The sequence below is a fragment of the Thalassophryne amazonica genome, chromosome 5 (assembly GCF_902500255.1).
Source record: "Thalassophryne amazonica chromosome 5, fThaAma1.1, whole genome shotgun sequence".
In the NCBI taxonomy this organism is placed as follows: domain Eukaryota; kingdom Metazoa; phylum Chordata; class Actinopteri; order Batrachoidiformes; family Batrachoididae; genus Thalassophryne; species Thalassophryne amazonica.
The window spans coordinates 32,868,573-32,894,028 of NC_047107.1; the positions used below are offsets into that span (position 1 = coordinate 32,868,573).

The window sequence follows — 25,456 nt, forward strand, 5'->3', positions numbered from 1 at the left end:
GATAGCAACTGTGTTAAGTCATGGCAGGGCGTGGCCTGGCTGGATTAAAGGTCCGCCATATAACAAACTCAGGAGACTGGGTTGTTTTTCCATTTTTTCTCTGCCGTTGTACTTTTTTACATGGCTTATATGGAAATGGGGATTTGAATATTTTGAATCGCCAAGGTATGTGGAATAGATATTAGTAAATGGTGAATCAGTGAATTGTGTTTTGGTGGTGTGGACTGCTGGACATGACATATTTCATCCTGTTGCTGGTGATCTCACGTGATCTGTGCATGGCAGTGCCAGCCAGGAGCTCTTTGATGGTGTGGACCTCTAGACATTACATATTTCATCCTGCGGGTAATTCTGCAAGTGGGTGAATACCCTGTTTTTAGTTTTCTTCCTGTTGCATTTTTTTCTCCTCTGTGGAGCCAGACTAGTTTTTGTTATTATTACTTATTATTATTATTTTTATTATTTTTATTCTTATTATTCTTATTATTAGTTACAAGGCTATCCTTTTCTGGGTATAGTCTTGGAAATTTCCACAGCCTTTATTCACCTAATAGCAGGATAATACCACCTGAGCATGTTGCGCACAAATGGGTCATTTCAGCCGTGAGTGGCATTAGTCATCTGTGAAAGTACCACATGGCATGGGTTAATCCTGCCTTGACATCACACAACAGCATGCATTCTCACCAGCACAAAACATTTCAGGTGCAGTGTATGACGTAATAAGGAATTAAATAAATTGACATCAATGATTCTGGCTTTATATAGAACTGCCTTCAAAGAAAATCTAGATTTCCAGATCTATGCATGTGGCCTGCTGGAATCTTTTTGGGAGACCTCAGAAACCCTTTTTAAATCTTTGCCTCATTGAGGAATTTGTTTATCAGGTTATTTCAACATCTTCTGGAACCACTTTAGTGCTTCAAATCGCAATTTCCTAACCATCTGTGGTTCCTCAAAGAACTTCATTTTATTTGAGGCTTATTATTCCTAGTGCTGCAACGATACTATGACTACTGCTATTACTACTACTACTACTACTACTACTACTACTACTATTCCCACTACTACCAAACCAAAGAACCATTAAATTAAACCATTTGGGTTTGGTTTTGCGGGCAGCACTGTGGATTCGTGGTTTGCACTGTTGCCTCACAGCAAGAAGGTTATGGGATCGATTTCTACCTATGGCATTTCTGTGTGGAGTTTGCATGTTCTCTCCGGCTTCCTCCAACATCCAAAGACATGCAGGTTAGCTGAAGTGGAAACTTTTAATTGTCCATCAGTGTGCGTGCGGGTGTGAATTTGTTTGTCTATATGTGGTGCTGAGAGAGACTGGCATCCTGTCCAGGCTGTACCCCGCCTCACGCCCTATGACTGCTGGGATAGGCTACAGCTCCCCCCCACCCGATCTTTAATTGGTGTAAGCGGTTGAAGGTGGGTGGGGTTTGATGTTTTTACTTTTTTGCAGCTTACTAAAAAGTAATCTGAAGACAGTTTTAAATTTTACAGATAAACTGTGACCCTGAAGATTTGGAGGCACTTTTAGTTTTATAGTGTATAGTGGAAAATATTTAGGTTAGTGCATTTAGGGTTAGTGGTTCGTGCACTTGGTTTCAGTGCGGAAGGTTCCCGGATCAAACCCCACCCCTGCCACATTTCTCTATGTAATGTGGAGTTGCGTCAGGAAGGGCATCCACCCTAAAACTTGTGCCAAATGAACATGCAGATCCATCTTGCATCTGCTGTGGTGACCCAGAGTGAAAACAAGGGAGCAGCTGAAAAGACTTACTAGTGGCAAATGTTTAGGTGGAGAGATGTCCGCTATCAGTAATAGCCACCACCAGTACCTTGTTTGGGTGGGAAAAGGATAATTGCTAAATAACAGCCAAATAAATGTATTCTCCTGCATACCACTGACGTATGCAGTGCATTCGGAAAGTATTCACAGTGCTTCACTTTTTCCACATTTTATGTTACAACCTTATCCCAAAATGGATTAAATTCATTTTTTTTCCCTCAAAATTCTACACACAATACCCCATAATGCCAATGTGAAAAGGTTTTGTTTGGTTTTTTAGATTTTTGCAAATGTATTAAAAAAGGCAACAACTAAGAAATCACATGTACATAAGTATTCACAACCTTTGCCGTGAAGCTCAAAATTGTGCTCAGGCGTATCCTGTTTCCACTGATCATCCTTGAGATGTTTCTACAGATTAATTGGAGTCCACCGGGGGTAAATTCAATTGACTGGACATGATTTGGAAAAACACACACACCTGTCTACATATAAGGTCCCACAGCTGACAGGGCATGTCAGAGCACAAACCAAGCATGAAGTCAAAGGAATGATAATTCTTTTCACTTCATGCTTGGTGTCCAAGCCAGGATTGTCTTGAGACACAAATCTGGGGAAGGGTACAGAAACATTTCTGCTGCTTTGAAGGTCCAAATGAGCACAGTGGCTTCCGTCATCCATAAATGGAAGACATTTGGATCCACCAGGACTCTTCCTAGAGCTGGCTGCCCATCTAAACTAAGCAATTGGGGGAGAAGGGCCTTAGTCAGGAAGGTGACCAAGAACCTGATGATCACTCCATCAGAGCTCCAGCATTCCTCTGTGGAGAGAGGAGAACTTTCCAGAAGGACAACCATCTCTGCAGCAATCCAGCAATCAGGCCTTTATGTTAGAGTGGCCAGATGGAAGCCACTCGTCAGTAAAAGGCACATGGCAGCCCACCTGGAGTTTGCCAAAAGGCACCTGATGGACTCTCAGACTATGAGAAACAAAATTCTCTGTGCTGATGAGACAAAGATTGAACTCTTTGGTGTGAATGCCAGACAACATGTTTGGAGGAAACCAGGCACCATCCCTACAGTGAAGCCTGGTGGTGGCAGCATCATGCTGTGTGAATGTTTTTCAGCAGAAGAAACTGGGAGACTAGTCAGGATTGACGGAAAGATGAATGCAGCAATGTACAGAGACATCCTGGAAGAAAACCTGCTCCAGAGTGCTCTTGACCTCAGACTGGGGTGACAGTTCATCTTTCAGCAGGACAATGACCCTAAACACACAGACAAGATATCAAAGAAGTGGCTTCAGGACAACTCTGTGAATCTCGTTGAGTGGTCCAGCCAGAACCCGGACCTGAATGTGATTGAACATCTTTAGAGAGATCTGAAAATGGCTGTGCATGGACACTCCCCAGCCAACCTGATGGAGCTTGAGAGGTGCTGCAAGAGAAATGGGCAAAACTGCCCAAAGATATGTGTATCAAGCTTGTGGCATCATATTCAAGAAGACTTGAGGTTGCAATGACTGCCAAAGGTGCATCAAGAAATTATTGAGCAAAGGGTGTGAATACTTACATTCATGTGATTTCTTAGGGTTTATTTAATTTTTATTTTTAATAAATTTACGATAAATAAATAAACAAACAAATAAAAGCTTTTTCATGTTATTATTATGGGGTGTTGTAAGTCGAAATTTGAGGGAAAAGGTAATTTACTTAATTTTGGAATAAGGCTGTAACATAATAAAATGTGGAAAAAGTAAAGCACTGTTAAAAATCCCATATCAGAAAAAGTTGTGCCAGTATAGATAATGCAAATTAAAAACAAATCACAGTGATTCTTACATTTACTTTGACTTCTGCTTCATTGCAGATAGTCTGAAGATATGCCATGTTTTTTGTGGTCAACTTCATTTCACTTCTTAATATCTATGCCTTCATTTCGGGCCTGCAACACATTAAAAAAAAAAGAACATTGTTGGGATTGGCCCAATTTAATGCTATTCATGAGGTTTAAAAAGGACAGCCTGGAGGATAAGTGGTTTGTGCGCTTGTTTCTAGAGCAGAAGGCGCCTGGTTTAAGGCCACCCCTTCCCATTCTCCATGTTGCATTAGGAAGGGCATCTGGTGTAAATCCTCTGCCAAATCAACATGCATATTCATATCAGATCTGCTGTGGTGACCCCAAATGAAAAAGAAAAGCTGAAGGAATATTTACTTAATGAGGTTAAAAAAAAAAAATAGTGATATGATTGTTATCATCATCTGGCCCTTTGAGGGGCAAATATGAGCTATTTCCAACTTTTTCAACAAATGCATGAGAAAATTATAGCGATCATTGAAAACACTGTTCCTCAAAAGAAAGTTTTGAATGGGTATTCATATTTCTCCATCCACAGTGTAAAATGTTTTGAAACATTTCAAGTAATATGGAAGAATTTCAGTCCATAAAGGACGAGAGTGCAAGCCTAACCCTAATGCTGCGTTTACACATGACGACAAGTCACGAATGCCACAAAGTACACATTCTTGGCAGCTGACCACGAATGTGATTATTCGGGGCAGAGGCATCAGGTGTCCTCAGGAACTGCTGCAACCTGTTACAACCCGTTATGATTAATGGCACATGTTGGCGGAGAATTATCAGGAACCATTACGCACGGTCAAGAATAGTGTTCCACGTTGTTACGCGCTATCGCGCGGTATTGCGCGCTATTGCGCGTAACAGCGCATCGTTAAGTTCTGTCACGTTGTGAACGAGGTGAATTGTCTCCACACACACACACACACACACACACACACACACACACACACACACACACACACACACACACACACACACACACACACACACACACACACACACACACACACACACACACACACACACACACACCCATATTCATCCATCCGAATTCAGATCGCTCCAGTTTTTCAGAAGAACTTTGTGACTGCATGCGTAGTTGGGCTCTGTGCCATGGAGTGGCGCAGAGAGGAGGAGGAGGACAGAGCCAGATGTGTGGCTTCATGCGGCTCTCGTCTGGCGCATTTTCCAAAACATCAGGCACATGCAGCAGGTGGAACACCTGCAGGAGCGCGCTGAAGAGCACCGAAATTTGACTTTTAGCCGACTTGGTGTCAGCAATCAAACTGAATGTTGTGCAGCAGGGTTTAAATGTGCGCACGCTTCTTCCTCCGCCGGACTGGAGGAGATGCAGAGATGTCGGGCTGCACGTGAGTCTCCTCTCGCTCCTCTGGTTGCTCAGACTCGTTCTCCCGCTCATCGGTTACAACAGCAGGTGGAACACCTGCAGGAGCGTCCTGAGGCGCTTCAGCAGGAACTGTGGACCGACATTTGGAGCAGAGTTTAATTGTGTGCACGTGACAGAAAACTGATTCGTCGTGGCGCGCAGTGAAATGTGACGCTGCGTTACAAGTCGTGTCAAAACTTGACAGGTTCCGTGTCACTTCGTAATAACGCGTGACAGTTTGGGCTTCAAGAACCATCACAGGAACCACTACGAACATTGTCGGGTTCAATTAAGGATCAATACTCATCAAGACGGATCAACATGCTCAGTTGCGACCTCCACGACGTGAGACGAAATAAGGGTGGTGTGTGACATTCATGGAAGATTTTTTGACAGGCAAAAACATGCTCCATGAATATCAAGAATATCACGCACCAACACGCACTATTAAGAAACCTATTCAGATGCGTTAAGTCACATTAAGAATGTCAGAAAAATGACATTCGTAACGCGTCTTGCTTATGTGTAAACGCACCTTAAGACCTCCCATCCCACAGGTGGCAGTGCATCAAAACCCATCAACAGCTGAAAAACTTTGGTGTGTGGTTTGACACTCACATTGCTGAGGTCCAAGAAAATATTGTCACAGGGCCCAAAATTTCTAGTTGCGCTGCTGCACATGCTGATTATATTTTATATTTTGCATGAATTAATCTACAGTTTTCAGCAAACACGTTAATGAAGAATTATTAAAAATAAACAGTGAGCCTTACAACTCAACACATCTTTCTTTGCTGCTGTTTAAGTTTGTGTTTAGTGAAGTCAACACAGTGCTCGAGAAAACTAACAGATAAATGATAATATCTGAATTTTTCAGAGTACAGAAATGGGCAGCTGGTGTCAAATAACGTTATCTTTTATACTCCAGATGAAACAAGTCATCTTCTGTTGACACAGACAAACAATTATGGAATTTTTGCCGGGTTTTTTTCCCCCTCACAACTGCTGCTGACATATTTCCAGAAATGAAAAGTTACTTTCCTCAAGTTATAAACAATAAAAAAGTAAAAAACAAAAAACAAAAAAAACAAAAACAAAAAGACACACATAGTCTGGCCAAATCTTTGACAAAATGAAATGCTGTTTTCAAAACATGTTATCCTCCTTCTAAATTAATTTATGCATTATTTCTTTTCTCTGTTTGACATAGAAAAGCTGCTAAATGCAGAAACACTGCTGCAATAAATGAAAAAAATGAGTATATGAGTATACGAGGTCTGTGAGAAAAGTATCGGACCTTTTTATTTTTTTCAAAAACCATATGGATTTGAATCACATGTGATTGCATCAGCCAAGCTTGAACCTTCGTGCGCATGCGTGAGTTTTTTCATGCCTGTCGGTTGCGTCATTCGCCTGTGAGCAGGCTTTGTGTGAGCAGTGGTCCACCACTCTCGTCGGATTTTTATTGCGAATAAATGTCTGAACGATTTGGAGCTTTGCTGCATCATTTTTTCTTCCAGAAACTGTGAGAGACCTCCAGGTGGACACCGTTCGGAAAATTAATATGGCTTTCAGGGACGATTTTATGGGGATTAAACAGATTAAGGAGTGTTACTGCCGCTTTAAGGACGGCCCACAACTGCTGAGGCGCGCTCTCAGCGCCGACCGACATGCTCAGACCCCGCTGAAACAACCAGATCATTTCCAGCGTGAAGGCTTTGTTGATCCAGGACCTCGTCTGACTTTCACAAAAAGGCAGGAGACGTGGACATCAGCACTTTTTTTGGCACATTCCACCATTACAGGAGTTTTTTTCATGGAAAGAAAAGCGGAGGGACACGCCATGGAGCCGTTCATTACGCGGGACAAAACCACCTCGGTGTTAGTCTCACAGGATGGCTTTCAGGTGGATTTCAGATGGATTCCGGTTGCTTTTCAGTCATGTGATTATCCGATTGTGATTGAGCATGAGCTGGACCTGCCCCAACATGTCCTGGAAGGCTTCATCATGGCGTTGCTTTGTGCCATGCGGCTCCACCGCAACGCGCGGAACTCCTCCACAAGTCTGTTTTAATGTGCTGAAAAAGTGCTGATGTCCACATCTTTTCACAATTCCTGTGCTAGTCAGACGACATACCGGCTCAAGACAGCGTCCAGTTTAGAAATGAATGGCACATTCCACTGTTACAGGAGTTTTTGTCATGGAAAGAGGAGCGGCTCCACCGCGACGCATGGCGCAAAGCAATGCCGTTATGAAGCCTCACGGGACATGTTCTGGCATGTCCAGCTCATGCACAATCACAATCCGATAATCACACGAATGAAAAGCAACCGGAATCCATCTGAAATCCACCTGAAAGCCGTCCTGTGAGACCAACACCGAGGTGGTTTTGTCCCGCGTAATGAACAGCTCCGTGGCGCGTCCCTCCGCTTTTCTTTCCATGAAAAAAACTCCTGTAACAGTGGAATGTGCCGAAAAAGTGCTGATGTCCACGTCTCCTGCCTTTTTGTGAAAGTCAGACGAGGTCCTGGATCAACAAAGCCTTCACGCTGGAAATGATCTGGTTGTTTCAGCGGGGTCTGAGCATGTCGGTCGGCGCTGGGAGCGCGCTGCGCTCTCAGCAGTTGTGGGCCATCCTTAAAGCAGCAGTAACACTCCTTAATCTGTGTAATCCCCATAAAATCGTCCCTGAAAGTCATATTAATTTACCGAACGGTGTCCACCTGGAGGTCTCTCACAGTTTCTGGAAAAAAACTGATGCAGCAAAGCTCCAAATCGTTCAGACATTTATTCGCAATAAAAATCAGACGAGAGGGGTGGACCACTGCTCACACAAAGCCTGCTCACAGGCGAATGACGCAACCGACAGGCGTGAAAAAACTCACGCATGCGCACGAAGGTTCAAGCTTGTCTGATGCAATACGTGATTCAAATCCATATGGTTTTTGAAAAAAATAAAAAGGTCCGATACATTTCTCACAGACCTCGTATTGTAACAAATAAGGACACATGCTGTTCCAGACTAATCAGTCACTGTAGAGTTTATGATGTGAATGATATCTTATTGCCAGATTTGTTAAAAATAGGCAGGAAAAAAAACCATCGGATTTTTTATTTTTTTTATAATAATCAGGCTTAAGGAACTCTCACACCTGGCTGTTCAGTTATCTGATTATCTGTTATTGAAGTTAATTTTTTGGTTATCTGTGCCCACCACTGCTACAAACCACTGCACTATTATTATTGGTTTATTTTGCAAAGTTTTGCGGTCAGTTGTACGAGGGCTGTCCGTAAAGTATAGGTCCTTTTTATTTTTTTCTAAAACTATATGGATTTCATTCATATGTTTTTACGTCAGACATGCTTGAACCCTCGTGCGCATGCGTGAGTTTTTCCACGCCTGTCGGTGACGTCATTCGCCTGTGAGCACTCCTTGTGGGAGGAGTCGTCCAGCCCCTCGTCGGAATTCCTTTGTCTGAGAAGTTGCTGAGAGACTGGCGCTTTGTTTGATCAAAATTTTTTCTAAACCTGTGAGACACATCGAAGTGGACATGGTTTGAAAAATTAAGCTGGTCTTCAGTGAAAATTTTAACAGCTGATGAGAGATTTTGAGGTGACACTGTCGCTTTAAGGACTTTTCACGGTGCGAGACGTCGTGCAGCGCTCTCAGGCGGCGTCATCAGCCTGTTCAAGCTGAAAACCTCCACATTTCAGGCTTTATTGATCCAGGACGTCGTGAGAGAACAGAGAAGTTTCAGAAGAAGTCGGTTTCAGCATTTTATCCGGATATTCCACTGTTAAAGGAGATTTTTTTAATGAAAGACGTGCAGGCGGATTGCAGCGTCGGCTCGCAGCCGCCGCGACGCTCCGCCACAGGAAAAACACCTCTGTTGGAAGCCTTGAGGACAAGTTGGAACATCTCCAGCTGATAAACAATTTCTCATATACTCACTCCACTGAAAGCCATCAAAAGCCGCCTGGATTTTACAAATGGTTATCAACACGGAGGTGTTTTTCCTGTGCCGCCGCACCGCGTCGGCTGCGTCCCGACGCGCGGACCCGTCCGCACGTCTTTCATTAAAAAAAATCTCCTTTAACAGTGGAATATCCGTATAAAATGCTGAAACCGACTTCTTCTGAAACTTCTCTGTTCTCTCACGACGTCCTGGATCAATAGAGCCTGAAATGTGGAGGTTTTAAGCTTGAAACAGGCTGATGACGCTGCCTGAGAGCGCTGAGTGACGTCTCGCACTGTGAAAAGTCCTTAAAGCGACAGAATCACCTCAAAAGCTCTCATCAGCTGTTAAAATTTTCACTGAAAACCAGCTTAATTTTTCGAACCATGTCCACTTCGATGTGTCTCACAGGTTTAGAAAAAACTTTGATCAAACAAAGCGCCAGTCTCTCAGCAACTTCTCAGACAAAGGAATTCCGACGAGGGGCTGGACGACTCCTCCCACAAGGAGTGCTCACAGGCGAATGACGTCACCGACAGGCGTGGAAAAACCCACGCATGCGCACGAGGGTGCAAGCATGTCTGACGTAAAAACATATGAATGAAATCCATATAGTTTTTGAAAAAAATAAAAAGGACCTATACTTTACGGACAGACCTCGTACATTAATTTGGTAGCATTGTAGGACCCTGCACAATGTCTATGAAGTGAGCATTAAAAACACATCAAGTCAGAGTGAACCAGCCTGGACCAACTATATGATCAATAATGCTGCTGTCACAACAGGCGGTGACAAAATCGGTTTGATTCCCCATTGGACAAAATCAATAAGGTCCCTTGAGCAAGGTACTTAATTCCCAAGTTGCTCCTGGTGAGTTGAGTGTGTTGCATGGCAGCATGCTGACATCAGTGCTATAGAAATGTACTCTGTTTACATTTCTTAAAGAAGCCTATCTGTTATTTTGCAAAAAAAAACCTGACAAAAATGCATCTATTTTTTTTTTTTTTTTTTTAGATTGATGAAATCTATGTGAAATTGTTATTTCTACCTGGTTCTTTTATGTAAAATTCTGCCCCTTACCAAAAAACAAACGATTGTATTCCTCATTTTGAGTTTATTCAAGGTCACGTTAGAAACCAGGCCTGGGACCCTCACAGACAGTGTCCATCTTGTGAAAGGCCCCTAAAATGAGTCATACAACACCTTTTATACCTTGTGGGTGTTAACATCGGTGTGGTTTAGTCTCACATTTCTAATGTTACTGGCTCTCACCAACAGGAGGAGATCTCCCTGTATCTGAGACTTGGACACATGATAAAGTAAAACTTAACTTATATTTCTCAGAACTTCCAAACAAATGACACAAATACTTAATAGCTAACATAAAACAAAGAATTAGCACAGACTCTAACAAAATATTCTTGCTCCACCAAGTTCTTTCTTGGCCCATGTCTCACTTCTCCATTGACTGTGATAAAAATCAGCCTGTAATTATTTTGAGTAATTCTGGTCACAAACTAACCAACAATAATGGATGAAAATACAGTGTAATTAAAGTGTGAGTTCAGTTGTGGATGATCTTCTCCAGACTTTGATTAAAAGAGAAACAATCTCAAAGTTGCATTTGTTTGTTTATCTTACTTTACATTCTGCTGTGTGTGTGTCAGTGAATGCATCATCGAATTAGGACGCTAATTAAACCAAGTTTAACTGAGGAATGGAGTTTCTTGGAAATGACTCTCATTATCCGGCACCCACTGGTGTGAGCTTTGAGGGCGGATTTACAGTGCATTTGTGGTCCCTTTCAAGGGTTCTTGTCTTTCAGCTCGCGTGTGGTCCTGAAGGGTCAGACGTCCTTCCAAAGTTAAATGATGTTTACACAGTGAACTGTTGGTTGGTTTCACTGTCTTTATTACACTCAACCTGCACCTCCCTATTGGCTTTGTGGCATAAAGATCAACAATTTTAGGTGTCACAGGGGCGGGGCCTGTAGGGGTCTCCACAGTGAACAATGTCAATGTTTTAAAGAATAGTTTGACTCCTGAACATGCAATATTTGTTCAAATGAGGCAGATTTGCCTGCAGGTGAATTATTATTAAATGTAAATTCCTTCATAAGACCTTCATTCTGCTTGTGGTTTCCTGTGTGGGCCCAAGAGGAGACGGGTTCCAGTGGGGGGGAGGGGGGTGACCTTTTGAGGACAGCAGGCATGAACTGGAAGAAACGCTCATTCACGGACACATTATTGTAAAAGGCTCCACATGTGCAGAGCTTATGGCCCTGTCACACCTTGACGATTTAGCCTACGTATGCTAATGCATTTAAAAAATACGCCGGCATGCATACATCCCATAAGTTATGGGTACATTTTGTATAAGTTAAGCACACGTTAGTATACGGCCAGTGGTGGGCACAGCTAATAAAAAAGTTAGCTTTGATAACCGCTAATCAGCAAACTGAAAAGTTATCTTTTATAATGCTGAACCAATAAACCACCAAAAAAATTATCTACAGCTACCAATAACTTTCAGTATTGTTTCCAGTACACTCCCAGCTACGAAAAAGCGGATTTTGATTTTGAGCCAATCAGTCAGTGCTTCTGTCTTTGTACGCCCTGCCCACTGCTGTAGGGAAGTGTCATTTACCTTGACCGCATACAGTGTCAAGGTTTGACTTATGGTTTTGATTTATAAACCAAATTAATCCAGATAGTTTAACTACATTAATGTGAAGTCTGTGAAAGTAAAAATATAACACATTTTCAAAGTGAAAATATAACATATATCTTTTAATTTTAAAATAATGCATTCATTCTGAAGATTTGAATAGTAACACACAAACACCCAAAGGGATTATGAGTAAACTGAGCTTTTGCTCATACTGATTGGTTGACTAATTGATTCTATGTAAAAACCAACACAAATTAATGCAATGTGTATGTTGGTGTTTACAAATAAATGTGCTTTTGTAAAATATGTATTTTTTAAAATTTGTTAAAAAAAAGTATTTGCAAAACCAAAAAGTCTGTTAAGTTGTGATTAGACAACCGTGTGATATAACTGGGCCCCAGCAGATGGCAGTGTTCTATGCATTTTGACCCCGGAATTATCACATGGTTGTCGACCTGACTCACAACTTAATAGACTTTTTGGACTCTATGCTGTCAAGGGTAATGACTTTTGTTTTTGTTTTTTTTGTGGTAGTCTGGCAGCCAGGCCCCTTCTGCTGGGGTAGAGTTGAGCTCAGCTCCTCTCAGCTGTCTCACTGCTGCAAAATATGTAGCAGACAGGAACCAACAGGGTTTATAAATGTTTTTCACCATTACTAACTATGTAAAAAAACGTTAGTGGTCCAAAAGTTACCGGAACTAAATTTATTGGAAGCTAATTGGTTCGCTGATCGTTTTTGAAGTTAGCTGAAAAGCTAATTCACTAACAAAAAAGTTAGCTTCGTTAATTAGTGGTTAGCAGATTAGCGGAACTGTGCCCACCACTGTATACGGCATAGTATGGCAATGCTGTTCCATAAGTTGGCATACGCTGAATAAATTGTCAAGGTGTCACAGGCCAATTAGCTATCGTCCACTGAAATTATGTATATGGTAAAGTCCATCTGGATCCAGAGAGCAGAAATATGGCTTCAATATCTGTGGTATGCATGTTGATGGAAGCAGAGGGGGTGCAGTGTCTCGAAGCAAATGAGCAATTCCACCGTAACATTTGTTAGGAGTCTGAGCCATTTGAACCAGTCTCACACTAAAAGTTCAAGCCATAAGTCCTTAATCTTGTGTGTGGGCGTAGTTAAGGTCTTGACATATTTAAGCAGGGAAGGAAAGATATCCAGTGATGTTTTTTTTTTTTTTTATGAAAACAAAAATATGAGTGTGACAGACATTACAAGAAAAAGACGAATTTCATCAAATTTTATTTCAAAATTCTATGAAAACTAACAACGATTCCTGATTGTAGACTCCAGGTATATAGGAGAAGTAGGCTCCCTAATATCCTGACTGCAGCAGAGGACAGATACTGAGACACTTGGCAGCACTGGCTTCAGTGTTGTGAAAAATTCCATGCGATGGAAGTTACATGATGGATGTTACATCTGATTCATTAATGTGACTTGCAGATAAAAAAAAAAACACGTTTTCTTTCTTTACTGATTTGGTTTGGAAAAGATTAAATAATCCAATGATGATTTTATATCACGTGCATGTCTGGGTTTAAAAGGTTTTAGGAAATCTGAGACAATTATTTCCACTATCCCAACATCCCCGACCTTTCTAGAGATACATGTAATAAGAACTTAATGTCAAACCAAAAGATCAAATGTAAAAATCTAGCAAAAACTGATGACCTGGGGACTGATGGGGGAAAAGGCTATTTCTCAAAAACCCTTTCCCTTTCAGGTGTCTTTTGGCAAACTCCGGGTGGGCTACCATGTTTCTTTTACTAAGGAGTGGCTTCCTTCTGGCCACTCTACCATACAGGCCTGATTGGTGAATTGCTGCAGAGATGGTTGTCCTTCTGGAAGGTTCTCCCCTCTCCACAGAGGAATGCTGGAGCTCTGACAGAGTGACCATCAGGTTCTTGGTCACGTCTCTGACTAAGGCCCTTTACCCTGGATTGCTCAGTTTAGATGGGCGGCCAGCTCTTGGAAGACTCCAGGTGGATCCAAACCTCTTCCATTTATGGATGATGGAGGCCACTGTGCTCATTGGGACTGACAAAGCAGCAGAAATTTTCTGTACCCTTCCCCAGAATGGGCCTCGAAGACACTCCTTAGTAAAATGCACATGGTGGCCGACCTGGAGTTTGCCAAACTCCAGGTCGGACCATGAGAAATGAAATTCTCTGGTCTGATGAGACGAACATTGAAATTTGGCGTGAATGCTAGACAACATGTTTCAAGGAAACCAGGCAACATCACTACAGTGAAGCATGGTGGTGGCAGCATCGTGCTGTGGGTTTTTTTTTCAGTGGTAGCAACTGGGAGACTAGTCAGGATTGAGCGAAAGATGAATGTAACAATGTACAGAGACATCCTGGATGAAAACCTGCTCTAGAGCGCTCTTGACCTCTGACTGGGGTAACAGTTCATCTTTCAGCAGGACAGTGACCCTAAACACACAGCCAAGATCAAAGGAGTGGCTTCAGGACAACTCTGTGAATGTCCTTGAGTGGCTCAACCAGAGCCCAGTCCTGAATCCGATTGAACATCTCTGGAGAGATCTGAAAATGTCTGTGCACCGACGCTCCCCATCCAACCTGATGGAGCTGCACAGAGGAATGTGCAAAACTGTCCAAAGATAGGTGCACCAAGCTTGTGGCATCATATTCAAGAAGACTTGAATATGTAATTGCTGCTAAAGGTGCATCAACAAAGTATTGAGCAAAGGGCGTGAATACTTATGTACGTGTGATTTCTTAGGTGTTTTTTAAAATGGCTGTGCACCGACGGTCCCCATCCAACCTGATGGAGTTTGAGAGGTGCTACAACGGGGAATGGACAAAACAGCCCAAAGATAGGTGCACCAAGCTTATGGCATCATATTCATAATTGCTACCAAATGTGCAGCAAAAAAGTATTGAGCAAAGGATGTAAATACTTATTCACATGTGATTTATTACTTTCTTATTTTTAATAAATTTGCAAAAAATTTCAAAAAACTTTTTCATGTTATCATTACGGGGTGTTGTGAGTAATTTTGAGGAGAAAAAGTAATTTACTCCATTTTGGAATAAGACTGTAACATAACAAAATGTGGAAAAAGTGAAGCACTGTGAATATTTTCCGGATGCACCGTAGCTGCTAAAAGTGCTAACATCATTAGCATACAACATTAAATACGACCAGAGTTTCACTCAGCTTGAATATTGCAGCAGGGATGTCTTGGATGATTTGTTAGGGTGTTTCACCACACAACAACACATATTATTCTCCGGTGTTCCAAGAGGCAGAGACACTGGACTCAGCCACTGTCACTCAAAGCAACCACACTCCCATTTATACATAACTTTATGGCTTAAAACATCTTAAAGTATGAAATTCAAAAACGATTCAACCCCTGTGCAGTTGTTATGGAGGAAGAAACTATCTAGAGCCCAAAATTATTTTTCGTAAGAGGCTGTAAACATGTTTATTTCTGCTCTACAGTTGGACATTTTAACATGGAGTTAAAAGGAATCCTACTTGTTTTTGGAGCTGCCTCAAGTGGCCAGTCAAGGAACTGCAACCTTTCTTCTTCCAGTCGGGTTTCATCTGAGACCATCGAAGCTTCCTTCTTATTTTTAACCTATGGGCTGAACATAAATTTAAATAAGTGTTGAAATTCATTACATTAAAAAAAGAAGAAGTTTGAACTCTTCAGGTTTCTTTCTGTTGTTGCTGATTCAAGCCCATTGTGCAGCAGATATGACATACATTTATGAGGCAGCGGTGCATCGGCTCAAAGGATGCAGAATACAAAAAGCACTTATACAGGCTTTCTTTTTCTGAACTCGTATGAAGGGATTAACAAATGCCACATGCAAAGTTCCAATGGGTATACTGGCTAACGCTATCAGATGTGATGGTTTTGTTTTTCACTTTACAGGCATCATTAATCCTCTGGGGCCGACGCCGGCGCATACGACGACTAAGAGCAAGCTTTACTAAATTATAAATAACTTTTTAATGATATGTGATAGATACTTACTTTTTTTTTGCTGAAAAGTTAACTCCGCGGACTTTTGAGCCAGCCATTGGCCATCTTTGTACTCCTCATATCACTGTAAAAAAAATAGTTGAGAATACTTCAAATTTGCAGGCAACAGTCTGCACTAAGACTTTTATGTTGTGCCTATGATGAAATATATGTTATAGTATATAGTTCATCATCGGCACAACATAAAAGTCTTAGTGCAGACTGTTGCCTGCAAATTTGAAGTATTCTCAACTATTTTTTTTTTTTACAGTGTAGAAGCTGTGAGATGACGTGCGCAATGTGAGTGTCCAATTGGAATTGGTTCACCGTCACATGGTTTTCCAAAATCCAATCGTAGGGCAGATTTACCTCACGTGAAAAGCCAAAGATCATTTTCAGGAGTGATATGTTACTAGTTGGCCCGTTTGAATAGCCCCCTAGGTGCTCCAATGAGTACATCCAACGCGCCCTGTGCCATTACGCACAGCGATCAGTGAAAGCAGATGGAGCAGACAGAGAGCGATGACAAACTCACGTGCTCAAACAAAGAGTGTGTAACTATCAGGATTGCTCCACTAGTTTGCATGTGACTGTTACTGGATACTCTGTTGCTTTCTCGACGTGAAGCACTTTTTTGCCATATCAATGGAGTGAGGGGGAGGACCGCTCCTCGCATAGACCATTTTGTATATATTGTTCAAAATGTACATTCGTGTTTATTGTTTGTGTTGGGAAAGTGTAGTGACACGGACCCACAACAGGGGGCGTAAATGAACGGACAATGAAAGAGTCGAATATGAACGCTTTACTGTTGTGAATGAGCACAACCACAATACAGAGGAATACAGAATTTTGCAAATAGTGAATCCACAAAGGTGACGTGTGGGCAGGCTCGAGGATAGAAGACGTCTGTCCTGAGAAGAACCGGATTTGCTCCGCCACCGAACCCGGAGAATACTGGAGCCGCCAAGTCCCGAGTCCCCAGGTGGCCACCGTCTCCGAATGTCGGATCTGGTACTGCTGGCGAGGAGCAGAAACAATAAGATGTGGGTGTGTGTACACCCAGTAACAACAATGGTGGAGATTCCACCTCCACCTCAAACACAGTAACACAGTTGTGCAGAGCCTGAGAGCTACTTATCCGTTTTGGCGTGAGGGGTGAAGAGCGTCACTCCTACACAGTCCACAAAACCCAGCACCCAGCTGAAAGTAGCTACAGAAACTCCTGCAAACACTCAGAGCACAAATACAAGTGCGTTTGGTACCGAACAGAACGGCTGAGAGTTTACCTTTACAGGTCGATGATATCTCGGCAACGAGGTGGAGATGACATCCGGGTTTTATGGAGTAGTATGATGAAGTGTAGATGGGTGACAGCTGTCATGAGATAATGAGTGACAGCTGTCACCCCCGCTGTGTCTGTGGCGGCAGCGCCCTCTCGTGCCTGAAGCCCGCACTTCAGGCAGGGCGCCCTCTGGTGGTAGGCCAGCAGTACCTCCTCTTCTGGCGGCCCACACAACAGTTTGAACCTTTTTGTTGTTACAGTCTTTCACACAAGACGTCAAATTACCTTTATAAAGTGTCAAAACAGTTGTTTATTATAGTTTGCTGTGTGTTTTGAATAAATGTGTGTGGAAAATGTTTTCCGCTTTAGTTTTTTCTTTCTTATTTTTGATTGTAAACCTTTATTACACTTATAAAACACAACAAATGCATATATATTGTGAAAGCACAGGTTGTCCTGAAAAAAAGAGACATAAAACGTGATTGTGGGATGCAGGGAGAGCTGTTAACAGCAATAATAAAACATTTATGCCAAGCGAGTGAACCATCCAAAAAATGCCCTCAGACCCCAGAGTGTTAACATAAATGTGGCCCATCTCGCTCTGACCTTCAAACACAAGAGTTTGAAGGTGTGCAAGTAGTAGGAGAGCAGCTTCACTCACTTGATTCATAACGGCCCTTTCCCAATACATTTCGATCAATCCAGGTGCCAGTGAATTGATGCAATCACTTCTTTTACTTGAAAACTGACTTCCTATTTGTATAGTGAGCTGTCATCTATCTATCTCTACTTTTTACAGGGTACATGTGATCATATATGTCAATGGTAAAGAATCCTTTCAAAAAATTCTAGTTTGCCTCCAGGACAATTTTGGCTGATCAAGCTCCAGTTGCCCCAGAGACAATTCACAAAAAACATCTGCTGTTGGCAGCATGGTGGTATTAAAAAATGACTACTTGGGGAAAGAAGAGGAGAGGTACAAAGATAATGACACCAAACCTTTAGTAGTAAGCATCATGAAACAGGACTTTCTTTGGTGCTGACGTCTTCTCTCTGTGGTGAGCATCAAGGATAGAAAGCTGAGTTTTTGGTTCCTGTGCACCAGGCTCTGATGTGAAAATCTATATACAGGAAGAGGAGTGTGCACAGCTGCTGGCTCCTCCATGGGTCCACCACAAAGATGATACCTCAGTAGTGTCCATACGGAAAGCAAAAAGTGATGCTGCCTCAAGTGAACAAATATGATCAGACACATGTTGCTGTTCCTGTATGTGTCCATCAAAGGCTTTGTGGCTTCAGAAAACAAATTGAGGAAACCAGCAAAGTGAATTTCACATCTCAGGGAGGAGCAGTTGTGGTTCAGCACATGAAAAAGACTCTTTGTTTCACTTTGCTACTTTTTCACATGCCATCACATACCAGTGAACGCTGAAGCTGCATTATGGCAACTAATGATTAAACATCTGAAAAAAGCATTCATAATTTTAAACACCAGCCAGAACAGCACTCATGAAAGTGCATGCATTCAGTCTAGAAGAGCATCCAAGCCTTCCCCCCTTGTCTGCATGTCACTGTAGTATGAGTTACATCTTATACAAGTTAATTACTGCAATAGTGATTTGCTGAAAAGAGAAATTTTAAGAGGAAGAACACATGCAGGTGCTCATATTCATTGCAGCAATCATAAAAATGTGCAGAATTTGCATTAATTAATGGGTATAACTGAGTAAACATGAGTTACACAAATGTATATGTGCATGTGTGTGTGGGTAAGCTGTGAATCGATGTGCACTGTGTAGTAGATGTAATGATGTGTCAGGTGTTGTGAGTTATGAAGAATTTTAAGGAGTTGCATCAGTGTCACATAGCCCTAAAACTGCAGGTAAGGCCCCACGAGCATGTAGAGGGACCTGTAGCTACGGTAACTCCACAGGCCACAAAGCACCCACAACCCAGTGGGAGGAGACGTGCGATAGGATCTTGCACAGCACATAAAGTGATGGGAGTAAGAGAGTATCCATCATTACAGCAGATATTTGAGGAGGCTGGTATTAAACAGGTGAGGAAAATAACGTCTGACCCCTCCCATGTTCTTTACTGATATGAGACGCCGCTACCGAGTTCCATCTAAAAACAAAAAGAGATACCTAAACAGGTATAAAAACTCATTCCTCCCTATATCAGTGAACCTCCTGAACTCAAACCAAAGAGCAGGTCGTTAATGTGTTATTGTGATTGTATTGTATTGTCTGGGTCTGTCTTGTCATGTCTGTACTTGGTTAGTGTATTTTATGTGGCTGCCTGTGTGTCCAAGACAAATTTCCCCTTGGGGACAAATAAAAGAATCTTGAATCTTGTACGGCACCCAACCACCTTGTAGCCAGGCATGAGGCAGCCCCATGAGCACGCAATATAGGACACAGACCCCATAGTGAATATAGCGGACAGGGCCTGAGAACCCACAAAGACAGTGGGCCAATGCCCACATGGGATTGTCCAAAGAGGCATGCACTAACAGAGCCCCCAAACACTGTCACACACCATGGGTTGAAGTCCTATCCTTTGGAGTCAACAGGAAGAGCCCCCCAGGCACTGGCTATGGGTCACAGGGGGCTGGAGCCTACCCCAGTAGTCATAGAACGTGAGGTGGGGTACACCCTGGATAGGTCGCAAGTCTATCGCAGGGCCACATATAGACAACCAACACATTCACACCCACGCGCACACCTATGGACAGTTTAAAGTTTCCAATTCACCTAACCTGCATGTCTTTGTATGTGGGAGGAAGTCTGAGCACCCAGAGGGAACCCACGCAAACACGGGGAGACCATGCAAACTCCACACAGAAAGGTCATAGGTGGGAAGTGATGCCACGACAATGTTGCTGTGAAACAACAGTGTTAAGCACTGATCCACTGTGCTGCCGATTTGTTATAATGTTAAAAGAAGCTTCAAACAAACTGAAAAAGAGATACTAAAAGATTATTAAATGAGAGCAAGATCTGTATTGGAAAATAGCTGATCGAGCTGTTGACAGTGTGGACTGAGCATAGGAAGGTCCGTGCAAAAACCACAGAGGTCTGATATTTTCTTGTACAGACCGAGCAAGTGAGGTTAATAATTTGTTTATTATATGGCTATTACACTCAACAAAAATATAAATGCAACACTTTTGGTTTTGCTCCCATTTTGTATGAGATGAACTCAAAGATCTAAAACTTTTTCCACATACACAATATCACCATTTCTCTCAAATATTGTTCACAAACCAGTCTAAATCTGTAATAGTGAGCACTTCTCCTTTGCTGAGATAATCCATCCCACCTCACAGGTGTGCCATACCAAGATGCTGATTAGACACCATGATTAGTGCACAGGTGTGCCTTAGACTGCCCACAATAAAAGGCCACTCTGAAAGGTGCAGTTTTATCACACAGCACAATGCCACAGATGTCGCAAGATTTGAGGGAGCGTGCAATTGGCATGCTGACAGCAGGAATGTCAACCAGAGCTGTTGCTCGTGTATTGAATGTTCATGTCTCTACCATAAGCCGTCTCCAAAGTCGTTTCAGAGAATTTGGCAGTACATCCAACCAGCCTCACAACCGCAGACCACGTGTAACCACACCAGACCAGGACCTCCACATCCAGCATGTTCACCTCCAAGATCGTCTGAGACCAGCCACTCGGACAGCTGCTGGAACAATCGGTTAGCATAACCAAAGAATTTCTGCACAAACTGTCAGAAACCGTCTCTGGGAAGCTCATCTGCATGCTTGTCGTTCTCATCGGGGTCTTGACCTGACTCCAGTTCGTCGTTGTAACCGACTTGAGTGGGCAAATGCTCACATTCGCTGGCGTTTGGCACGTTGGAGAGGTGTTCTCTTCACGGATGATGCAAAGGAGATGTGTTGCACTGCATGAGGCAAATGGTGGTCACACCAGATACTGACTGGTATCCCCCCCAATAAAACAAAACTGCACCTTTCAGAGTGGCCTTTTATTGTGGGCAGTCTAAGGCACACCTGTGCACTAATCATGGTGTCTAATCAGCATTTTGGTATGGCACACCTGTGAGGTGGGATGGATTATCTTAGCAAAGGAGAAGTGCTCACTATCACAGATTTAGACTGGTTTGTGAACAATATTTGAGGGAAATGGTGATATTGTGTATGTGGAAAAAGTTTTAGATCTTTGAGTTCATCTCATACAAAATGGGAGCAAAACCAAAAGTGTTGCGTTTATATTTTTGTTGAGTATATGTATATAAACACGCAAACTTCCAATATCGCCCGAATATGAAAGCTGTTGACGGTGCTGGGCTCGTAGTCAGACCTGTTCTCGTTCTTCAACTCCACTTGCTAACAGATGGTCCAGTTGTTAGCTGGTAAGCTTTCAATCTGTATGTTTTTTCTGATGCCATTTAAATATTTATGGAGAATGTTCATGTCCAATTTGGTTTTTCTAATCGTGTTTTTAGCTTTCTGGTTTGTGTGTTTTCATCTTGTTGGTCTTCATTTCATTTTGCACGTCCACTTCAAGCTCGTTTGCTGTTAATTCCTCCATTTTCTTTATTTGGGTTTTGTTTTGTTTTATTGTGCACCATGAAAATTGTAGATAAAGTCGCAAATCTGATCCGTGATCTGGACCGATTGTTATTGTAATGGTCTGATATGGGAAAAAATAAGACCATAAATCAGCCAATCAGAGCGCACGTACCGTTGTAACCATATAATAAAAGTCATTAAAAAAGTAAAAGTCAATTCCTCCATGTCTCAAGGACTAAGTCTCTGTAAAATTTATATATCTCCAGACACACGTTTTCTGTGTAAATGTAGAAATGAAGATGCTGAAGATTTTGGGACAGTTTTAGGTTCAGGCTCCATCTTGATAGGGCATAAAAACGAGTGATGCACAATGAGCAAATCCATCTGCGGCTTGTCTGAGTATACACAGTTATTTAAGTGGCAGGAAAAATCAGCACAGTGCCAAGTGTGGGATTGACCATGTTCATTAGGTATTAGTCCATGGGCCAAGCAGGTTTTCGGTACCACTTAAGGCGACTAAACAACACTTAGAATCCAGCCTCAGTGTATCATGGCCTACACAAAAATCTATGATAGCCATCCCAAGGTGGCACCTGTAGCCAGGTAGGGATCAATGAAGAATTACACAGAGGTCAAACTTTAAAAATGCTCCAATCATGTTGAAAACTATATCACATTACTTGTCTGGTTATAACAATTCCAAAAAGGTATATTTTGGACTATCTGTGATGGAATGTTTTGGAGTTATGGAGTAAAAACAGCATAAATTGTGACAAAGGTCAGTTTCAGTTTGTACAGGGGTCAAAAGTTAAAGTTGCTCCAATTTCAGTACAGAATGTTGCAAATTATTGGTTGAAATTAAAAGATTAATAAATGGAATAATTTTGACTGTGTTGAATGTTTGGTCTCCAAGGTAAAGGTCATAAAAGGTCAACATCTATTGGATTCTAAGACATATGACATATATTATCCTGTAACATAATAACTAAGTATGACAGATGGTGCAAACTATTCTTTATTAGAACCCTATTAACCCAAACAATAATTTGCATCTTTTTTTTTTACTGAATTTTAGCAACTTTAACTTTTGACCCCTGTACAAACTGAAATTGACCTTTGTCACCATTTTTGCTGTTTTTTCCCCATAACCCCAGAACATTCCATCATAGATAGTACAAACTATACTTTTTTGGAATTGTTATGATGAGACAAATAATATGATATAGTGTTCAATGTGAGTGGAGCATTTTAAAATTTTGACCTCTATGTAATTCTTCATTGATCCCAACCTGGCTACAGCTACCACCCTGGGATGGCTATCACACATTTTGTGTAGGCCATGGTGCACTGAGGCTGGATTCTAAGTGTCGTTTAGTCACCTTCAGTGTTACCGATTAGGTCAAAATTGACGACTGGCTCATGGACTATATGGTCATAGCAGTGGTGGTGGATAAGTTATTCATGCACTTGGCTTCAGTGCGGAAGGTTCCCCATTCAAACCGCACCCCTGCCACATTTCTCCATGTAATGTGGAGTTGCGTCAGGAAGGGCATCCAGTGTCAAACTCGTGCCAATTCAATATGCTGATCCACCTCTGATCAGCTGTGTTGACCCCAAGTGGAAGGGATTGACTTTATTAGGTATGGTCATGCTGTAGTCCAAATATAATATAAACCAATGAAAGTGGCACCTGTCTTTCCCCTAAACCAGAGTGCACAGTACTGTACAACATATTCTTATGATGTGTTTCATATGATATAAAAAGTTAAGCACAGTATTTTGTGCATATTCCTACAAATTTTACATGCAACATTCAAAAATGTGCATTTGCATTCTGGTTAAGGTCATTTTAGGCTCACAATAAATACACGAAACCCAACAATAATAAGGAAAAGATGATTTATCACATTTTTCCCCGCTATTTTATGCAATTACTGAGTGATGCGACATGGCGACTGCGATCTGAGTAAACACAGTGTGACAGCAGTGTGATATAAGTTGGTTGTTTTTTTATTACATTAGTAGTTATTTATAATAAAGTTCATGCTTAAATTTATGTTTAGAATTATATATACAAAGCTCATGCTTAAACTGTAAAATATCAAGCCTCAATTACCTTTCTTTATCATGGGGTTTAATAATGAAATGGTAGGAATTATTGCCTTTTTTACGTATAGATCGTTTGCACACACTTTAGGGACCCTCCTCCCATTAAAATGCTATTAGAAAGTGGATTCATATATATTAAATATTCATTTTTTTCTTAAATAAAATATGTATTATTATAATATTTATAAAACTGTATATGAGGCTTTTATGTCTTGTATTTTGATTGACTCTGTTTGACCGCACTGCTCAAACAACGCTAGCATCTTAGCCTCTCTTTGACCTGGCTCTTATCATCTGATTTGTAGCTTTTTGATCTTTGTGTAAATAAATTACAGTACATGAAATATTTCACTGGGATGCTGGAGCATGACATGTGGCCCTGGTTTTTACCTTAATTCAATTAATTAGACCATCTGATTTCTCAGAGGCCTTTCTGATCTGAACATAAGTGAATGACTGAGGCTAAATGCTACACACAGACGCTAATCATATTCTGGACTGAGTTAGCACAATGTTACGCATGTACTGTGCACTTTATAACTCAATTTGACATCTGATCTGCCTATTATATGATGAGAAGCTGCTTCGGAGCAGACGACAGCCCGCCTGTGGACTTCAAACTCTGCTCGCCTTCTTTGCTCTGTTAACGTTGTATGTTGCTAGCAGCAGCAGTGGCAGCGGCAGCAATAAAGTCACGCACTGTCAGCTGTCACCTGCCTCTGGACACTGCTCTGTCTGTCTGCTGGCTGTCCAGGAAATGATCCCTCTACAACCCCTGACCTTTGGATCGTTGTTTTGTACAAACAGCTAATTTGGCTGGGCTTCCTGTTTTAGCCTGATGGGAAATGAAGACTATTTCTGTCTGTTTACAGAGTTGTGTTTCTCTCTTTCTCAGCCGTACTCTGTTGTTTATGAAAGAACAATGTCTCGAGAACAACTGTACTCCAAACATGCAGAAGAGAGGCTTTGGGAATTGTACAGTAGGTTGTGTCCAGCTTCGTTACCGCATTCCTGGAAATCAGCTTCCTTTGTTGTCTGTGGGAGGTTCACTGTAGATTTTTGTTTGTTTGTGGAAGTCAGCTTTCAAGTCCTGGAGAACAGAATAACTGAAATATTGTGTGAGGAAATCTGGGATTTTCATTTTTTCCATGTTAACAGCACACATAAACATATCTGTGTGGTTCCACATCAGCGTCTATTTTTCCCCCATAAACTCCACAGACTCCAGCTTCACCTGTCCATTCTTACAGCATTCTACAGATGTTTCATTGAATCCATAATCAGCTTCAATGGCTACATTTACATGCCATTAATATTCGGGATAAGGTCAGTATTCTGGTTTCTGAATCATTAGGAATAACCTGTTTACATGCTTAAGCAGACAGAGTTACTCCTGTATACATGGTCATTGGTATCATTTGGAATATCCCCATCTAAACAGCGATGCACTTCTTCCGCTGGTGCTTGATTTGGTCTGGCGTTCGTGCAAATCCTGCTTCGCGTAACTTTTCAGCCACCTTCTTGTAAATGTAGCTATCGCGGTACTTTCTACCATCAGTAAAAGACATTATATTCATGTCTTTCATGATACTAATGAAGTACTCGGTTTCCTCCTCGCTCCAAAAGTGTGGTGCTGTGCTGCCGCGTCTGGATTTCCCCATGCTTGTTTACCTCTGCTTCTGTGGTGTCCGGTGGGTTGCGCATGCTGCATACAAGTAGGTGCCGTACTCAAAAGACCAAGATTCCTTGCGGATAGGACATGAGCAGAACACAAAATAATGTTCCTTTCTATGGGGATATTCCGATGCGCGTTTATATGACCTG

General features: G+C 41.8%; 1 protein-coding gene and 1 long non-coding RNA gene across 5 annotated transcripts in view; both read left to right on the top strand.

Annotated features, from left to right (window-relative positions):
* Positions 1-25,456, top strand: part of adgra2 (adhesion G protein-coupled receptor A2) — a 180,856-nt gene that overhangs the window by 20,384 nt on the left and 135,016 nt on the right. The gene's annotated exons all lie outside the window — the stretch shown is intronic.
* LOC117510288 lies at positions 1,299-22,609 on the top strand. The gene is made up of 4 exons (XR_004560667.1): positions 1,299-1,311; positions 1,438-1,441; positions 16,799-16,805; positions 22,389-22,609. It is a non-coding gene; the product is annotated as an uncharacterized LOC117510288 (long non-coding RNA).